This window comes from Chamaea fasciata, unplaced genomic scaffold (assembly GCF_029207755.1).
Source record: "Chamaea fasciata isolate MVZ Bird 193981 ecotype frontalis unplaced genomic scaffold, bChaFas1.0.hap1 SCAF_15, whole genome shotgun sequence".
Lineage (NCBI taxonomy): Eukaryota > Metazoa > Chordata > Aves > Passeriformes > Sylviidae > Chamaea > Chamaea fasciata.
Genome location: NW_027094100.1, coordinates 10751927 through 10770295, shown reverse-complemented (window position 1 = coordinate 10770295; position 18369 = coordinate 10751927).

The following is an 18369-nucleotide window of genomic DNA, read 5'->3' as shown; positions in this document are numbered from 1 at the left end:
AGCCCCAAAGACTGAAAAATGAGCTCAAACTGGGGAGTGCTGTGAAAGCCAAGGCTGGAAAGACGATAAATATGACCAGACTGGGAGCTCTCTCTGGCTCCTGGCTTTTTGAGCCCGCAGAAAGCACATGGATGCCTTGTCTGTTCTTCCCCAGAAAAAGATGAGAAATGGATCTGACTTCACTCTACATTTACCTGCTCTTGAATTCCAAAAGACATTGAAAAACAGAGGGTTTAACCCCTCACATTAGGGCCTCTCACTCACATTAAATGCAGGTTCACCCGAGTTCTCTCCTCTGCACAGATTTACTCACTGCTCACCAGCAGCCACCAGGTACTTTGGAGAGTGTGGTATAAATGGAAAAAGTGGTCAGGACTTTGAATGGAGACATCTCCTCATCAAATTTTATTCATGGTTCAATGATTTGCTGCTGTGGCTTTTCTTTTTTCCTGTGTGCAGTGCTCAGATTTGCTGCAAATTGCTAAAAGATGGACTGTGTAGCACAAATCTTTTTTACAAGCTTGGAGAGGCCTGCAAGATCCTTTTCAAAAGTCAAACCTTGAGGAGTCAGGTGTGACATACCCCAAATGCTGTGAAAATCCCATTCTTGGTTCCTGGGTCCCAGCTCAGACCAAGGGGTTACAACATCCCATTGTAGTTCAGACACGCTGACATCACCATTGTTCTTCTAGGAAGGTGATAAAATCTGTTTTATTTTTCAGAATTTTGAAGGGTCCAGGAGTGAAGGGGGAAAATAGTTCTCCTTCCTGGACACTTCATAAAGCTCTCACAAATAACTGCAGCAGGAGGGAGGCAAGTTTTATTCTCAGGAATAAAAAGAGATGCTTAAAATGCAATTTTTAAAGGCACTGAGGAGAACTGGGGGAAATCCCTGCCCAGTGTCCACATTGCAGCAGAACCATTCAGCAGGGATGGGGACAGTGCTGGAGCTCACACTGCCAAGAACAGGAGCAGCTCTCTCCTTTCTGTACATGGTGCAGTGAGGGCTGCTAAGCAGGCAGCTTTTCAGCTCCTGTACAAATCTATAAATTCTCCCAAACCTTTCTCTCCTGCACACCCAACAAATCCAAAGACCAAATATAGAACATGATTTTTCTTATTATTATTTTTTTATTGTCATGCTGAAGTGTTTGAAGCAAAATTATTTACCCTGTTAAAGCTTTGGATTTGCAAGTTTAAAGCTTTCACAGTTCCAGGTGCACCCAAAAAGATAAGGGAGCCTAGAGGTGCACTTTTGTGCCTAGAAATAGATAAATAAATCTGGGATTAATTTGAAGGTAGTTCTTAATGCTCATTATTCCTTCATTATCTACTGCTATTGTAACAGTGACCTCTGCTAAGCTGATAGAGGATAGCACAAACTCCTTAAAGCAAAGAGGGGAGAGTTGTAACGAGCATTTGAAAATGCCAGAGATCCCGAAAGCTTGGGGGCAGGGAGGGAATGACTGGGCAGAAGAGAGTGATGTGCTCCTCCCACTGAGTGCCCCTTACTGATTCCAAAAGCTGTGGCATGGCCAGCAGGGCATGGCGTGTGCAGAACGCCAGTCCCTGTTGGAGGCTGTTACTGGGATTCCTGGCAGGCCAAGTGAAACCTGGCTTCATACAGCACATCCCAACATTGACTTGGCTGGACACAGAGGGAGGAAGAGAACCAGCCCAGGCTTTAAAAATATAATGAGCCTGAAGAAACAGCCTGGGAGCAGAGGGATCTGTGCTGTGGATGACTCAGGCAAGTCAGGGCTTTGTGGAAGAAGCTTTGGGAGAAAGAAGCCAGAGCTGAGATGAGATTAATCCAGTAGCAAGAGCTGCCCAGACATGGCTGTTCTTGGCTGTTTTATTAGAAGGGAGATTACTGCCTATGGTTCCTCAAAACAAGTTTCAAGGCAACCAAACAGGCTTTTCAATGGGTCCCTTCCTTACTCAGCAGCTCTGCTTCATTCAGCTTGTCTGGCACGGGGATGGATTTATGTGAGGGTGGATGCTCCGGGTCTGGAAAAGCAGGAAATCCCCGTGGGAGCCACACTGGCCTCCAGTCAGTGCAAACTGCCCCACCCCGAGCTCTGTGCCCTGTTTCTCCTGGCCTTTTCCCCAGCAGCTGCTCTACCTGTGCTGCCTGAACAGCTCTTCCTCCTTCTGCCTGCTCGAGGCTGGACTGGGAAGTTCTGTTGACAAAAGGGGGTGAGGTGGGAGATTTTTGTCACTAGCATCCCAGATCATCCCAGGGCTGGTGTGTCCACAAGCCTGCTCTGGGGTGGGCACAGCAAATGCAGCCGATTTTTGGCACAAAAACATTAAAACCAGGCCCTCGTAACATTTCTGTAGCTGCAACAAACGATTTCCATGGTTGGGAGCTGAAATAAGCTGTCAATGTTTGACTGTCTCTGGGAATTAAAGCTTTATGCAAATGGTAGTGAGATTTTAGTCCAGGTCAGGAAAAAAGACATCCACTCTGAAAGTTATTAATTTTCTTGTCCTTATTTTTGAAAGTCATTCTCTGAGTTTTATTTTGTCAGCTTTCTCTCTCTCTTGAAAGCTCAATACCACCCACAGCACTGGGTACTGCTGAGCTCTGGCTCTAAGTCAAATCCACTTGCCTTCAGGGAGATGGAAACTAATCAATGAGGAATATTAAACAATATGAAAGCCTCAATGATTTTTACATTTCCCACAAAGGTCAGAGTCCCCCCGGCAGCTCCACACTAACACTGAGCTAAAGGTGGCAGAGAGAGATGACATATCTCAGGAAAAAAAGCTCTCATTCCCGTTTCCTGCAGAAGATGTTTTCTTATGTTAAGGAAATGATCCCGCTGCTGAGCAGGCTCAGGCTGGCTGGGCTCCTGGGCTTGTGCTAAACTGAATTTCGATTTTGCAGGTGCTCAGGGGGAGCCTGGACTGTCTCAGGTCTGGGCTTGCAGGTGTGGGTTTGCAAGGGAACAGGGTCCAGCTGCTTTTCCCAGTGTCTTTTCCCAGTCTGAGGGGCTCCAGGACTGTGCTAGGAGCAGGATGATGCATTCAGGCTGTTGCAGGGGTGCTCAGCAGAGCTTGCCAGAGGGATTGAGGGATCCTTCAATTGTCTGAGTGTAACTCATCTGCCCAACAGCTGCTGCCTCCGGCTGCCTGAGGCTGGGGGCTTCACTGGATGCCTGACAGGAGGTTTTAGCCCAGTTCAGCCCCAGGTTCAGCCCTTGATTTGACACCTCACCTCCCTTTCCAAAGGTGCTGGGATGCAAGGAGGGCTCTCATGACCCACTCCTCGAGGGAGGGTGCAGGATGCAGCCCAGCCCATGGGAGCAGGTGCCTGTTGACCACAGGAAAGTCACAGAAATAGAAACCCTGAAGTATACCCACATCTCCATTGTTTTGCTCTGAACAGGTCCTTCTATTCCTCTGGAAGCAATAAGAATTTTAATAGATCCAAGGTGAAGGTTAAATTTCTGATTTTGTACTTATTTTTCTTTCTGAGTAATCTTAACAAGTTGCTTCTCACTGGGTCCAGGACTTGTGTCTCTGTTTAAGGATGATGACACTTAACTTTCATTTTTACATCCAGTAATATGAAGGGATTGATAATATTGAAGCATCAGCATGAGAGACTTCCTAAAGGGAGGCCAGTAATCAGTTGATCCTTGTTTCCATTCCAATAGCAACCGGGTTAAAGTGTAAATCTTTTATTTTGAGCATTCCTGGCAGGGCTGAAAAGCTGCTGACCCAATAGTTCAATCCAGCTAGAACTGCTCAAGACCCTTTTGTATTTAAGGTTTGTAAAAAACCATTGCAATTAGCAAACAAGGGGAGGAGAGCAGCAGGCGGGGCCATGAATGATGCCAAGCTGCAGCAAGGGAGTGCTCACTGGATGGAAAACCAAGGAGCCAGGAGATTCTGGAGATTGCTGTGAGCCATTGTACTTTCCATTCGAATTATTTCTCTCAAGTGCATCGTTAACTGACAGAAGTTGGTCCCCATCAAGTTTTTTGACAAGCAATATATCGTTAGAATGGATGAAAACCAGCAGGTGCTAATTCCATCTCCAATGCCCTTCCTTTGCCATCCCAGATCCTCCCATCTTCTTCATTTGCTCCTCTTAATAAGATTTTGTATATTGCTACTGCGCCCGGTTGCACACCATGGCTATGAACGTAATGTGCAAAGTTAAATGTAAACAGGATTAAAAACAATCTTGGCAATTATAAAGCGCTTGAAAGCATTCTCCCTCCTCCTCTTTATTAGCAGACTCTTCACTTCGCCTGTCTTGCGCACCCAGCATTGCAGTAGTTTTCAGGGGTAGCTTAACTCGTTCCAGACGCTTCAGCCAAAAAGGAGCATTAATTTCTGTGGTAGAAGTGGCACGAGAAAATGGAAAGTGTTTGCCTTTATTCAACAAGAATGGGGGAAGGAATGAATGTAAACTGCATTAAACTGAATTCAAAAATGTCAGGTGAAGTTTTGTCTCCTTAGAACCAAGGACAAACATTTCTTAAAAATTCTGCGAGTTCAGAGAAAGGCAAAGCCACAGCTGTAATTGCCTTTACCTGAATTGACTGTCAGCCTGTGCTCCTTGGTGATGTGCTTTGTGCTGTTATAATCTGGGATTTTTTATTCTGAAGGCTTTAGCAGAGATGTTTAATTATTCATCTCATTTGGAGCCATTTCAGGAGGAAAACATTGGCACCATCATTTCCATGCGATCGTAATTTAAAGTATACATTAGATCAGCATTTAGGGATAAAGCCAGAGTTTCTGTGGGGTGTTCAGATCCTCCTTAGTGCAACTAAACAACAGTTCCTGAAATATTGTGCCTTGGTGGAAGCATCTGTCATCAGAGCCTCACAATATATGAAGGCAACTCGAGCCGATTGACCCCCTGGCCTCCTGTGGGAATGATTGACTCTGAACACAGCTCGCTCCTCTTCAGCTGCCCAGTGAGGAGTATCTCACTGTCAGGAGAGGAGAGAGGCTCAGAAACAGCAGAGTTAGGTGGAATTGGGGGGCACTGAGGAAAATCCAGGTCTAGGGGCAGCAGGCTGTAACAGGAGGGGGGCTTATGCTCCTACTGGCCAAAGCGCCCTGCTGGTGCAGGGGCTGGTATTTTGGTGTTTGTAGTTGTAGCTGTATTTCAAAGCCTTCTAAAAGAAGCAGAAATTGCTCAGGAGTACAGATAATTGACAGGAAGTCAAAGTTTTGGCTGGCAGGAGGAACAGTTTGGCCTGGAGGTACCTGGTGCTGCAATGTCCCCACAGAGTGCACCCTGGCCATTGGCTCCCTCACCTTGGCATGTGGCCACTGGCCACCACAGCAGAGTCAGAGGCTGGCTTGCAGGGCCACAAGGAGTTGGCTCAGCCCAGCCAGCAACTGCTGAGATGCACGTTCTGCTTTCTAATTTGCCTGAACTCTCAGCGGGCTGCCACCTTCTAATTTGCTGTTTGTTGCTGCTCTCCTAGAAGTCCAGCTGATTGCTCTGTTGGTGCCAGCAGATCAATCTCACTGAAACAGACTTATTTTTCTTCTCATCTTGAAGAGGTTAGTTTTCCAAACATCTGTGCTTACCTGCTGAGCTGAGTGAGATTGCTCTCGCTTGTCCGTGCTGCTCTTGCGTGCTGCCAGGCACAGCCTCAGCCCAGGGCAGAGCTGGGAGAGAGACCTGGGGCTGCCCAACAGTTGGATTTTGTGTGTGTGCTGGGAGAATGGTGAGGGAGGAACACTCAGGAAAGAAGTCCATAGAACTGTTTTCAATGTCATTGGTTTTACAGTTTATTAAATTGAGTTTGTCTCGACAAGATAAGGTGGGATAGCATGCAGGCTGGGTTGGCACAGAGCAGCCATGGAAGGAAGGACACACTGCAGCCCAGCACTGCAGAGGTGGGGCTAACACACCTCTCAACTCAGGAGAACTTTTAGGGCCTCTAATTTTAAAAATCTCCAAAGTCCACCTCCTCGGGAGCGTTTGCACGTTGCAGTCTGTGCACACCTTGTGAAAGGAAGTCATCTGCCTTGTTTCAACTCCACCCCTGTCCCTCTCACTGAGTGCAAACACACATTGTCCTTCTCTGTTCCACTGCTCAAGCTTTGAACTGGACAGCTGGAGCACCTGCATCACCCCCCTCTGCCCCTCAGGAGCAGGAGCTGCTCCAGCTGTTTGCATTCCTGATGTTTGTTGGCACCTCTGTAGGGCACAGGATGAATTTTGCACGTAAAGTGTCATCTGGCCTTCATGGCACCATCTTCCAAGGGGAAGCAAGTGACCCCTGCAGCCTGAGCCCTGTCAGAGAGGGCTCAGCTGCTGCCTGGGGTGGTGGGAGGCGGGCAGGGAACAGTCCCTGCTTTCCTCAGCATCCACACTGACTCTGGCACATTGCTAATGCAGCAAAGCTTTGCTTCTTACGTCTTTAGAAGGGTTAGGGCAGAAATATCCTAGAAACCCAAGAAATAACTGTCATAAAGGAAGAGCATGTAATTTAGTACTTTTTTTAAAAAAACCCAAGTCATTATTTCCTCAACACCAGAATTTGCTGAAAGCACTCCAAGTTCTGTTTTGCGAGTGCCACGGAACAAAATAATTGTGCAATTAGTAATGCATCTCACACTCCATGAAATGAAAGATTTTTCTTTACTTTCAACAAGTACAAAATGTAGCATTTTGCTTTTCTGTGGTGGGAAAGTACTGGCCATTCCTTCCCCCTCCTCCCTATTTTAAGTGCACTGCAGTATGTAATTAATACAGATAATAATAAATACGCTTCACAAAGCAGGAGGGATGTGAATGGCACAGGCACAACGTGGAGAGCTTGAGACTGCCAGAGCAGGCAGCAGCTTCCAGATATTAATTATAGCTCCCTGTGGAGGAGCTGTGGCCTCTCCAGCCCTGTCCAACACAGCTTCCAGGCACTGGGAAAGTGAGGCTGCTTGCCCAGGGTTGAGCAGCAGCTGGGCGGCCAAGCTGGGGTGGAAGCTGCTGCCACTGCAGGGCTTGTGTCTGCAGCCAGCAGCTCCTGGTTACACAAGAGGGCTGCTGTTAATTCAGTGACCAGAGAGGTGTTTCTGGAGATCCAGCACCCCACAAGAGACCAGTCCACGCATGATAACAAATGTCCCCTGGCTGTTGGCCTGGCCCATGGGAAAGGCTCTGCCATAACTTGCCTGGTTGGTGTTTGGAGGCAAACAAAGCTGTTGCCTGGGTAATGGCATCCTCCTCCCTGGTAGGTACCGCTGGATAAACTGCTTTCCCTGCTCTTCAGCTCACAGCACACTGAGCCTGCTGCTGTGATGGGAAGCTCTACCAACCCCCTTTTACAAAGGATCCTCCCCAGCAGTGTGCCTCTCTCCCCTGGCTGCTCAGAGAAGAGGAAGAGCAGGGGCAGCACAGTGTGGGCTAACTGCAGACGTGGGGTGCTGGAGCAGCACGTGGCAGAGCTCTGCCTGGATGGGCACACAGCAGCATGGAGCTAAAGCAGATGTGGGATGCAGGAGCAGCACCTGGCAGAGCTCTGCCTGGACTCTGCGCACCACTGGTGGCACCCAGACCCTGGCAGAGTGATGAGGCTTCAGTGTGGATTGGAGCCATGGGGGAGCCAAGGGCTCTGTGGACAGAAGAGTGTGGCAGGGCAGGAGCTGGGCACACCTGGGGATGAGATGCACCCACAAGGAGAGGTTCAAGTCCACTGCAGAGCCCATGTCAAGGGTTTGCTCCCACCCATGGTGCAGAGAAGGAAATCCAACGATGGGGCCTGTTGGACTCAGCCCTCAGCCGCCCTGGGGCAGCTTCAGATGTGAATCACTGACCTTCAGCTTCAAACCTGCACCGTGCAAGCAAGTTGATTTAATTAAACATATTTAAATTGCTTTGTACACCACACCATACTCAGCTCAGCTGTGAGAAGGGCAGTGGGGAATTTAATTCTGAAGCTGCATCTCTGTCTTGTGGCTGCCCAGGGCATCTCTGGAGCCATCCCTGGTCCCTGTCTCTTGCACATTGTGCCAGCCCAGCAGCTCGGCCATTTCCGTGGCACAGCAGCAGCGTTTGGAGGCAGGGCAGGGAGGGCAGCCCGGCTGGGGAGTGAGTGGGGGGTTTTTTTGGTGCATGCTAACGAGATGGAGCCTGGCAGAGAATGGAGCCAGCAGGGGCAGGCAAGCAGGAGCCGGGAGCAGTTTATCGCTCCTCGGTACAAAGAGATGCTAGAGGAGACGGTGGCTGCTACATAAATAAATAAAGCAAACATCAAACACCTCGGCTTCCTGCAGTTCCTGGCCCCTGTGCCTTCCCCAGGGGTCCCAGCTGCGTTTTCCCTCCAGCAGCTGATGTGGGATGCTGCAGGGAAGAGGCAGCAGGCAGGGGTGCTGAGATTGCTTTTTGCCTAAAACTAAATTGCCTTGGAAATTAAACGCTGCTGCAGTCACAGAAGAACCAGAGTCATGGAGGCTGGAGCAAGGCCTGTCGATGTGATAAAATGCACATGGACTATTTTTTCCATGAAAAGGAAAGGCTTGTGCCAAGAAAAATGTGGAGGACAGGAGACTTGATGTGCTTGGACTGCTTGTCTGGGTCTGGAGGGGAAGAGGCAATGCTATCCCAGTTCCCTATCCAAGACCTACCTTAAGCTTTCCTTTTTTCAGTTGCTCTGCATGACTTTGGGTTCCCCAGCCTGCCCAGAGCAAGGGCACTCTCACTCACTTCCTTCCAGCTGCTGCACTGTCCATTTTCATCTTGTGGCTCACCTTCACCTGCCTCTCATGCTGGGCAAATGCCAAGGTGCACCAAAATCTCCTGTCTTGGTCTCCTAACAAACTTTTTTTGGCCCCACAGATCGTGTTTCAGGTGTCATGTGAAGCTTCACTGCAATCCAATCAAACCAATAGTCCCTGGTTGGCCATTCCTATTCAGAAAAATCTCTGCCAGTGAAGTTATCACTTCAGCAGACTCAGAGGAGAAGCTTTATAAGGCACCTGAGGATTTTCATGCTAATGAGTTTCAGTCCATCATCAGTTTCTCACTGCTTGAGTTTCACCTGCCTGTGCACAAAATTAGTGATTTCTATTGTAAGATCTCTTTCATCTCTTGCATCCTGAAAGAACTAGATAATAAAGAAGTGGAGAAAAAGCAAAAAGAAAGGTTTTAATCCCAGATTAAAAGATGTCAGAGTCTAGGTCATAAAAACCGCTCCAATATACACTTTGTATCTTTTTTCCAAGACACTTCTGCTGTTTTCTATACTTTAGAGATGAGTCATAAAGGAACGGGAATGAAGATCATAATTTCCATTTGTGCAAATATCAGGTGATAGAGAGCTCAGAAAACATGTTCAAGGTTTCAGAAGGAACTAGAAGGACCAAGAAATCTTGAGAGGTTCCATTTGATAACAGGGAAGTTGAACACCTGGTTAGTACATCTCCTCCTTCTCACTGGTGAAGCTTCAGCAGTGATAAAATCCACCCATTTCTCCCCATCCATAAATAAAACCCCCAAACCCTTTCTTCAGAAAAACAGTATTAGAAGTGATTATCCCTGGATAAGTTGTTATCAAAGGGTAGCAAGGACGGTGAATTTACCCTGATGATATATTTATCTTGAGGATATTTCCCCAGCAGGTCTACAGAAGAGCTGCCAGCCTGGTCCATGGCCTTGCTTGGTGTTCTCCAGAACATTTTGCCTTGTGAGAGCTTCATCAAGCACAAAAATCCTGTCAGAACTGTACTTGAGGGGGGGTCCTCTGTGAAATGATGCATTCTTGGTGCTGCCTGGCTGGACCCACCTCCATCCTGCCTTCCTTGCTCTAGAACGAGCTGGGCTTACTCAGGCTCCTCTAATGCTGCTTTTTCTCTCCTCAGTGTCTGGCAGGAGGGTCAGCTTTTGTCTCGCAGTCTCTTTCAGTTTGGATGCTCCTGTTTCCTCCCTTCCCCTGCTTCCTCTCCTACCCCCTCGTGCCACCATCCTTTGATGAGCCGCTCTTATTAAAGACTGGAGGGGATTTGCCACGTGTCACTTTCAAAGGTCCAGGGGCAGGAAGCTTTAATTGCCAGATTTTTCACACAGGGTGTTAAAATCTATTAAAGTCAGTTCCTCTGATTTCCCTTTAATGAGAGGACGACTGTGTGTATGAGATAACATTAGGTTCAAATGGTGGGAAACTCAGAGAGGGTTTAAGTAATCAGACCAGGAAAAAGAAAAAAAAAAAAAACCCCAAACCTGTGCTAGATCTCATGTCTTAAGCACTTACTCTGCAACTTAATTTAAAGGTAAGAAACTGGGATCATTCTTCAAACACTGCAGCAAGGCTGGCAGTCTTTTGAAAGGGCTTTCCTTGGGAAAAGAAGCAGGAGGTGGGCTTTGGGTATTGTTTGATTTTTTGAGACTCTTTTGACATTTCAGTCACTCTTTTTCCTGTGGCTGTCCCTGTGGAAACAAAGACAGGGTGATCAAGACTTGGGGTTCACCCAGCACCCGAGGAAATGCTTTAAATACAATTCCTTGTGCTCAGAGTTACCGAGATGTGAGCTGCTTATCCTGTGCTCCAGCAGCCCCAGGCAGCACCGAGGTTTCAGAGAGCTAAACCCTGTGCTCACAAGCCCAAACCCTATACTTGTGAGCCCTTGCAGCATGAGCCAGTGCCCCAGGAGCACACATAACCCCACTGATGGTCACAACCTGCTGGAAGTGGGACCACACGAAGCTGGGCAAAAAGAAAACCTCTTCCAAACTGGGACACTCTGAAAAAAGATGAAGCCTTTGAGAAAAAAGTGGAAAAAAAAAAAAAAGCGGAAAAGCTGAACTTTTTGCCTTGGCCAGCCTGGCTGCTCCCCTCCCTCATTTCTTTTTCGCCCTCCTCCTTTCACTTTCTGCTACCTTCACACGGGATTCTGCTGCCCTACTTTTGTCCAGCCTTCTCCTAGAGATAAGATAAACGCTATTTTCAATTAACAAGACTTGATTGCTGAAAGCAATAGGAGGCAGTTCGTTTAGAGCCAGCAAATTAATTGAAATCTAAATGTACATAGTCAGTGTATTACAGGGAGAGCAATTATCCCGTCGTTTGGCCCCTGCCACGCCGGCAGCTGGGCTGGGCTCAGCTCTGCGAGCAGGGCGAGCTTACGTTGCCCTCGTATCTCCTGAAGTTCCTTCCTCCCTCAGCTGCTTTTAGCCCACTTTCATCTTGCAAGAGAAAGCTCTCCGTGGCTGTAGCTGTAAATTAGAGCAAGAGGATGCGTCCTGGGACTTCGGCGCTGGTGGGACGCAAAGTTGTTTTCTAAACATCAGTTAGACGTGATGAGATCTTCCTCCTCACTCCTCTCCTCCTTAGGGAGGGCCTGTGCTGTGTGTGAAAATGGAATTTGTGTAATATCCACCAGCTGAATGGATTCCCTGCCCTTTGCAGCGTTTGCCAGGACGATCAGTTAAGGACACGTGGTGGGAGCTGAGACCTTGGGAATTCATTGTTCCTTAAACTATGTTTACACATGACAAACAGCAGGGGGAAGGAGGGCAAAGCAATCTGCCAATGACAGAAACATTCCATCACAAGAAAGATCTTCCATGACTTTTAATGGCCAAATGCTTTTGCTCCTGGCTTTGAGCCATTGCAGCTTCTGTACCACCAGGTCCCTTAGGAGCTGGGCTTGCTCCTCACATCACCTAAGGGGACACCTCTCACCAGTCTTAGAGTGCCTAGGGACTAGAGTATAGGGGAAAATACTGGAATGTTTTCTCTCTTAAAATGCGTGAAAATGAAAAAAAACTCAGAAACTGACCAACCACTGATCTAAGCCATGGAGGAGCACCAAGGTCTCCAAATACTTTCAGGGTAACTTGCACTTTGGACATCTCTCCTTCAAAGGACTGCTCAGAGCTTCCTGATTGTCATGAGGAGTGCACTGGGAATGTGCAGCACCTGGGCCCTGGATCTGAGGAGCAAGGAGACACCCCCTCACCCCACGGGGTCATCCCTGGCCTCACCGACACATCCCGCAGCTCTTCAGAAACACCTCACTCAAAACCTACTGCTCCACAACTTGCACACCAGGGCACTGTAGGGAACAACCCGCTCCAGCACACAATCCACCCAGACGTGGTTAAAAGCACTAATTACAAGCCAGTCTCTACTGGAGAGCAAACAAGCCCGTATCATGTTTTCCTTGCTGCACCTCGCAGCCTCCAAGCCAACTGGCACAAAGACTCTGCTTTCTTATTCCTGGACAAATTATGCTTTTAAGCTTTCCCTCCCTGCCAAGCGTAGGAGGAGCCCCACGTGTCAGCCCGATAGGATTTCCGAGGATTTCTGTTCTCATCCTCCCGGATGTGCCTCCCGGAGCCAGCAAACCTGGTGCTCGTACGCATTTTCTCTCACCTTCGGAAGCTGCTGACAACGGGGGCCGGAGCAATGTCCCAGTTCCCTAGCTGACAGCTCCGGAGGGAGCCAGGCACGTTTGCAGGGAGCAGCCGAAGCTCATTAAATCCTAAAAGTAACACCTCCAGTGCCTCCCGCTCCTCCCGGCGCCTCGTGCTCCGGCTGCGCGGGGACGTGCTCCAGCACGGCTCCTTGGAGGAACTCGATATGCACCAGCATCTGTTTTCTCACCCTCCCCTCTCTTACTCTCTCCTGTCTACCAGCCCAAAGTGTCCTTGGCCCCCTCTCCATCTTACTTCCCTCCCCGTCTCAGTTTCAGAGCAGAAAAACTTCTTGGAGACACAACTTTGGCCCAGCTTTTCCAGGGAGGGGAAAACCCTCTTGCCCTTGGCTCAGTAACTTTCTAAATAAGATTATGAACTCCTGGGACAGCTCAGAGAAGGCATTTCATAGATAGAGGCTGTTTAGGTCACAGTGGCCACTGTACTGCTGGTAGGCACAAACGTAACTGAGGCTGGAAAGTATTTTCTGCAACATTGCATTCCCAGGTATTCCAGTTTCAGGTCAGCTTTCCCCATGATGGCTGACCAAGATTGTGCATAATGTTCTTGGCATCACCAGAGGTTTTTACCACATGGAATTCTTGCTGTGACCCTTGAATGTGCTTGGGGTTTTTTTTTTTAACTTTCCTTTTTTTAATGACCATACAGGGTATTGTCCCATCAGGGGCAAACATCCTCATTGTCATCGGCAAGCGTACCCAGATCTTCATCTGCTCTTTCCAGCAGTAGGGAGTCTTGCAGTCAGTCCCTCAATCATGATGTCAAACCACAGCCTTTCATCCTGTCTATTCCCCAAATTTAAAGTCTTTCAATTCTTCATGTGATTTAACAGTGCTTGCAAGATAAATCTTTCAGAGAAGCTTTATATGTACGTTCCTTCCACTCAGTTATGCTTTGCAGTACAACTCATTATCTGCTCTTTAGATGTCTCACTTTGACAACTTTTCTTTTATAGTCTTCATTTTAGCTAATGAGCTCCCCCACAAAATCAAATGTTTTTGTGAAGCTCATTTACATTAAACCTACCACACCTCCCTCCCTTAGAAACACAAGCAGCTTCAGAAGAAAAACAGACCAACAAAACAAATCACAGCAGTCTGTCAGAATCTATCTTAGGGGAAGCACACAGGGTTTTTTTCTCTGGTTTAAAGACTGCTTGCATGAGTTCGGTTGTTTCTTCCTGGCCTGGAGTTAGGCTGTATCTTTTCTTCCTGGCACACAACACTATCTGATGCACTACAGTTACCAAAAAGTATTCCCTGGCCTGCAAAGTAATTGGTTTTGCTCATTTCAGGGCATGTATTTTGGAGTTTTGCCTCTGCTCAGTGATATGAAGTCTCTTCTCTCAGTGTCCTAATTCCTGTTAATGTCATACCCTCCCCTTTTCACCAGTCTCTTATGAAGCCCCAGACACATAATTCAGCAGTTTCCAGGCTCTCTTTTGACCCCTTTTAATCTCCCTCCCATTATTCCTGCACACCAGCCTCCTGTCCCTGTCAGCAGCTGAAGAACTCCGTGCTGTTGAAGGGATTAAGCACCAATCCCACAGGCTGGGATAAGGAAGCTTTCCTTCCTACACGCCTGCTTGGAGAACAGCTCAGGAGCCAGAAGGAGGAAGGCACCGAGAGTTTCCCCTCCTACCCGTGGTATTAAAAGCAAGCGAGTGTCTTTTTTCTCATCTCCCCCAGGCTGCAGGAGAGGATGCAGGCAGTGATGGGATGCAGGCAGTGACAGATTCTGAAGTCCCAGGCATGTCTCCTGCCCCAGCTCTCCCAGCACAACCCTCCCTAACTCTCCCAGCACACTTTTGTTGCTCCTGGCAATCTTCCAGTCCCTCCCAGTCCAGCCCAGCTTTGCAGCTCGTAGTTGGCGTGTTAATCGTCTCACCAGCAAGCTCCAGACACAGACCTCAGACCCCACCACGTGTGGTCCCTGTGTGTGGCATCAGCAGTGCTGGGAACAGCAGGGATGAGGGCCCTGCCTTGGAAAGCCACCCCTGTGCCCTGTGGAGGGAGGCAGTGCTGCTGTCCTGAAGTCCCAGCGAATTACAGGACCTAGCAGGCTGGACTCAGAGCATTTGCTGCAAAACCACACGTCTGAGCTTTGCATTCTCGAAGCTTGAAAATATCTCCCTGAATTATCTTTTTGGCCCCTTCAAGAAACACAGAGGAGTGAGGGGTGACCTGCTGGCTGGGAGCCAGGACCCTGGGAAGTGACCTGTCCTTCCACCTGGACTTCTCATGGAGCACCGCTGACCCCATGAGACTCCTTCTGTTTGCATTTATTTTAAAAAGGACCCGGAGATGCAACCCTTTCTGTGCCAATTGTTCTAAAAGAGGATCCAGGAATCACTGGAGCAGTGTTCAAGCTCTCTTCCTGCTTTCTGGTTAATCAGCAAATGTACTAAAAATGTGGCATATGGTCTGTGAGGGGTGGGGAGATTTCTCTTACACTAGAGTGAAAACACTTCTTCATATGAAAGCTGATCACACTGTGGTCATGTGGCTGTGTCAGGATCCTGTCAAAATATATTGCAGCAGAGATGGAGATATGTGACATCTCGCTGAATTCTGCCAGATGTCTGGTGGGATCTCAGAGGGGGTTGTTGCCTAAAATTTGCTTACGAGTCCCTGAAAGTGTGTGGCTTGTGACTGCCACAGTTAGAGCCCATCTCCCATCAGGAATGCCAGAACTCGGGTTGGGGCAAACTGGCCACAGAGGGGTTAACTTAGATTTCCCTTTGATTGCTCGATGAATGAAGTAGTTTAATTGCTTTCCTTTGGAAAGAACAATTAACAGCACCAGGGGTTATCCTTTCATCTTGCCATATGGATTACCACACCAAAGGGCATTGGTGAGGACATAAAGGTCCTTGGATTTCTTTCTGCAAAGAGCTGATCTTTGTGCTCATGTTTGATTTTTTTCGAGGGGTTTCTTCTTTGTTTTTAAATGACATGTAGATGCACACAGTGCAAACAGGAATGCACACAATGCGCACTTTGAACATATCAATTGCTGCCCATCTGGGAAGATCAATGCTTTTTCTAAAAGACCTTGTGAGGTTAGATTGCTTCCAATATTTCCCCTAACATCTCCCACTCAAAAAGTCCATCAGGAGCTTGGAGTATACACAGCTCTTTTAATTCAACTGCTTCCTTAGAGGAAGAAAGTTTTCCCAAGTCTTCACCTTGTATCTTCCTGTTCAACTGAGCCAAGACTTCAGCACACAAATGGGAAAGAAAATCACAGCAGCCTTTAGCTGGTCTTTCCCCATGTTTATTAGATTGGCATTAGAGATGCTGATGAGCGCTGTCAGTTAAAAGCCCTAAAAAACAGAGAACCATGGAAACCACCTCTGTGGCAAGGAGAGAGCCAAGGGATTCCTCAAACTCCCTTTGAGAGAGAAACCCTGTGGGCAGGACGGCACTGGTGACCAACAGCATTGCAAAATGGGGGCAAAAAGGGGGCAAAAAGGGGGCGAAAAGGGGGCGAAAAGGGGACCCCTGGACTGCTGACCCTCCTCCCATCTCCTCCTGGACTCCATGGCATAGACCAACCTCCCTGTGTCACCCTTGTCTGCATGAGCAGCCTGGAGATGGGATGGAGGTGGCAAGGATGAAGATGAAATATGGATAAAATGGGCTGGAAAGGACTTTCTCTCTCCCAAGATAAAAGAAAATGAACAAATCAAAAAGCCCTTTCCAAACCTAAGATGGCAGTTGATTTATTCAGAACTCTTCATGTAAACCTCGGTTGTTGTCCAACCAGTAATTGTGGTCTCTTTGGGGCTGGCGCTTGGCTGTGAATGGCACCTTCAGGAGCTTTTAATCCCATCCCTGTGCCCTGCCTGTGGGGCTGTGCTCTGTGCTGTGGCTTCCCAACCACAGCCCCTATCCAGCTCCACAGAGGAGAGGCAGTGAGAGGCCATTATATTTTAATAGCAATAATATTCAGCACTTGGGCAGGTGTTAGAGGGCTTGCTTGAGCAGTAATGTCCCCTGCCTGTGATGAGTGCCAGCAATCACGGGGCTCTGGGGTTCCCTGCTGTACCACAGCTGCTCCTGTGCTCAGTCCCATGTCACACGGTGACTTTCACCTCTTCCCCTTTCCAGCCTGCCCTGTCTCCAGGATGGAGGGGACATGAGCTGAAATCCCCCACTCAGTGGGACTGGGACCTCAGCTTTCACAGCACCTCCCCTCATCCAGAGCTGAACTGAGTCACTCAAGACAATGAGCGTGAACAACCTGTGGCAGGTGAAGGCTCATCGTAAATTCACCCCTCTGCAGAGAGCAGGGTGGCAGTGAGCATGGGACCTCAGAGGCTGCTGGTGAGGTGCATCTCCTCTGGGACTGCCCCAAGGGGCTGGGAAATGCCCTGCCCAGGCTGTGGCCACTGCCATGGGGTCTGGGCAGGAGGTGCTACTGAAATCATTCCATGGGACAAGCACAGGATCCAACATACCCCAGCTGAGAATCACCAAACCACAGCAACCTGTGGGCTCAGGCGTTGGCAGATTTGATGTCCCTACGATGGTGAGGCTGCCTGGGGGTGTGTGGGGCTGCTGGTACCAGTTATCCCTGCTGTGGGCTGAAGATGAGGGTGACAGCCGATAGCTCCCACTGGTGCTGGTGGTTTCCTGTGAACGCTGTGGCTTTGCAGAGCAATGCACTGGGTGGTTTGTAGGGCTGTGCTGCCACAGCTGCTGGCCCATGCCAGAACCCTCCTGGTTAGTGGAGAGAGCTGGATCAACCCTAGAAGGAGCTGAAACACTTCTGGGTTCATTTTTTTGTTTATTTTTGTCTTTTTTTGTTCTCTTTGGACATTTGTCCCAAGCCAATATTCCTGGAGTTTGTGTAAAGGCATCATCCTTTTCCATTCCCGGAGCATGGCTGCACTGGTCCAACTGGGTTGTGAGGCCACACACCCACCTGGGACTGGGTGCATTCCTGCATCTACAGAGCCTCTGATGGGGCCAGGTCCTTGCAAAGGAGATCTGGTCCATAATACCTTAAACCGCTGCAGCACCTCTCTAGGGCTTGGCTGCCAGGGCAGGGGATCTCTTTCTTTGGGTTTTTTTTTGTGTGCTTTTGTTAAACTGAACTTGCAAGGAGCTGAGTGAGGGCTCAGCTGCATGCACAGGGACGATGGGCAGAGAGGGGGGCAGAGGGGTGGGAGGGAATAGCCCCCAGAAAATGGTGCTGTTCCTCCAAAGAGTGACACTTACAGACGAGGAGCATTTTCTTTAACAAATATGGATCTAATGGATTAGGTCTGATCTAATTATGCATTCTGCATTAAGCCGATGCTCCCACTGTCTGTGGCTGCTAGCATAATTAAACTTAATGTACTTTTAATGATGTCTTCTTAACTCATGCATTCATATATGATTAGAATCAAACAGGACGAGCTGTCACGGGTCCAGGAGAGCTCTTGCGGCAGCTCCTGATGGGCCTCATGTTGAAATATTAATAATGCAGATTTCAAGGTTAACAACATTGGTTTTGAAGTGAGGAAAGCTCGTCACACAGTTTGAGCTAATCTGAGGCAACAAAACGTCTCCCCTTTCAAGTTCAGCCTCTTCCCGTCTTTCCCACGTGCTCCTGGGAGCAGAGGAATTTGAGTTTTACTTGGTAAAGATGTTGTTAAGTGAGTGAATTGTTCTGTGGGCAGCAGCTTTCAGAAAAGCTGAGACAGCAACAGTGTGGGCACCTTTTGGAGGCTTGCTGGGTGCTCTGTCCTGACCTCGCTCCTCTTCCCTTTTCCTGCTGCTTTTCTGGAAATTGGGGGCGGTTTGTTTTAGAGTAAACTCTGCTTTTGTCTCTGCTCCTGTTTGATCCAGTGAGACCCTCCCAGCCTCTGCTGGCCCTGTCCACAGCCTCCTTGGCACAGGGAATGTGCTTCCTTTGGCTGTGTCCCACCTCTTGAGATGGGGCCTGAGGAAACCTTGGCATTG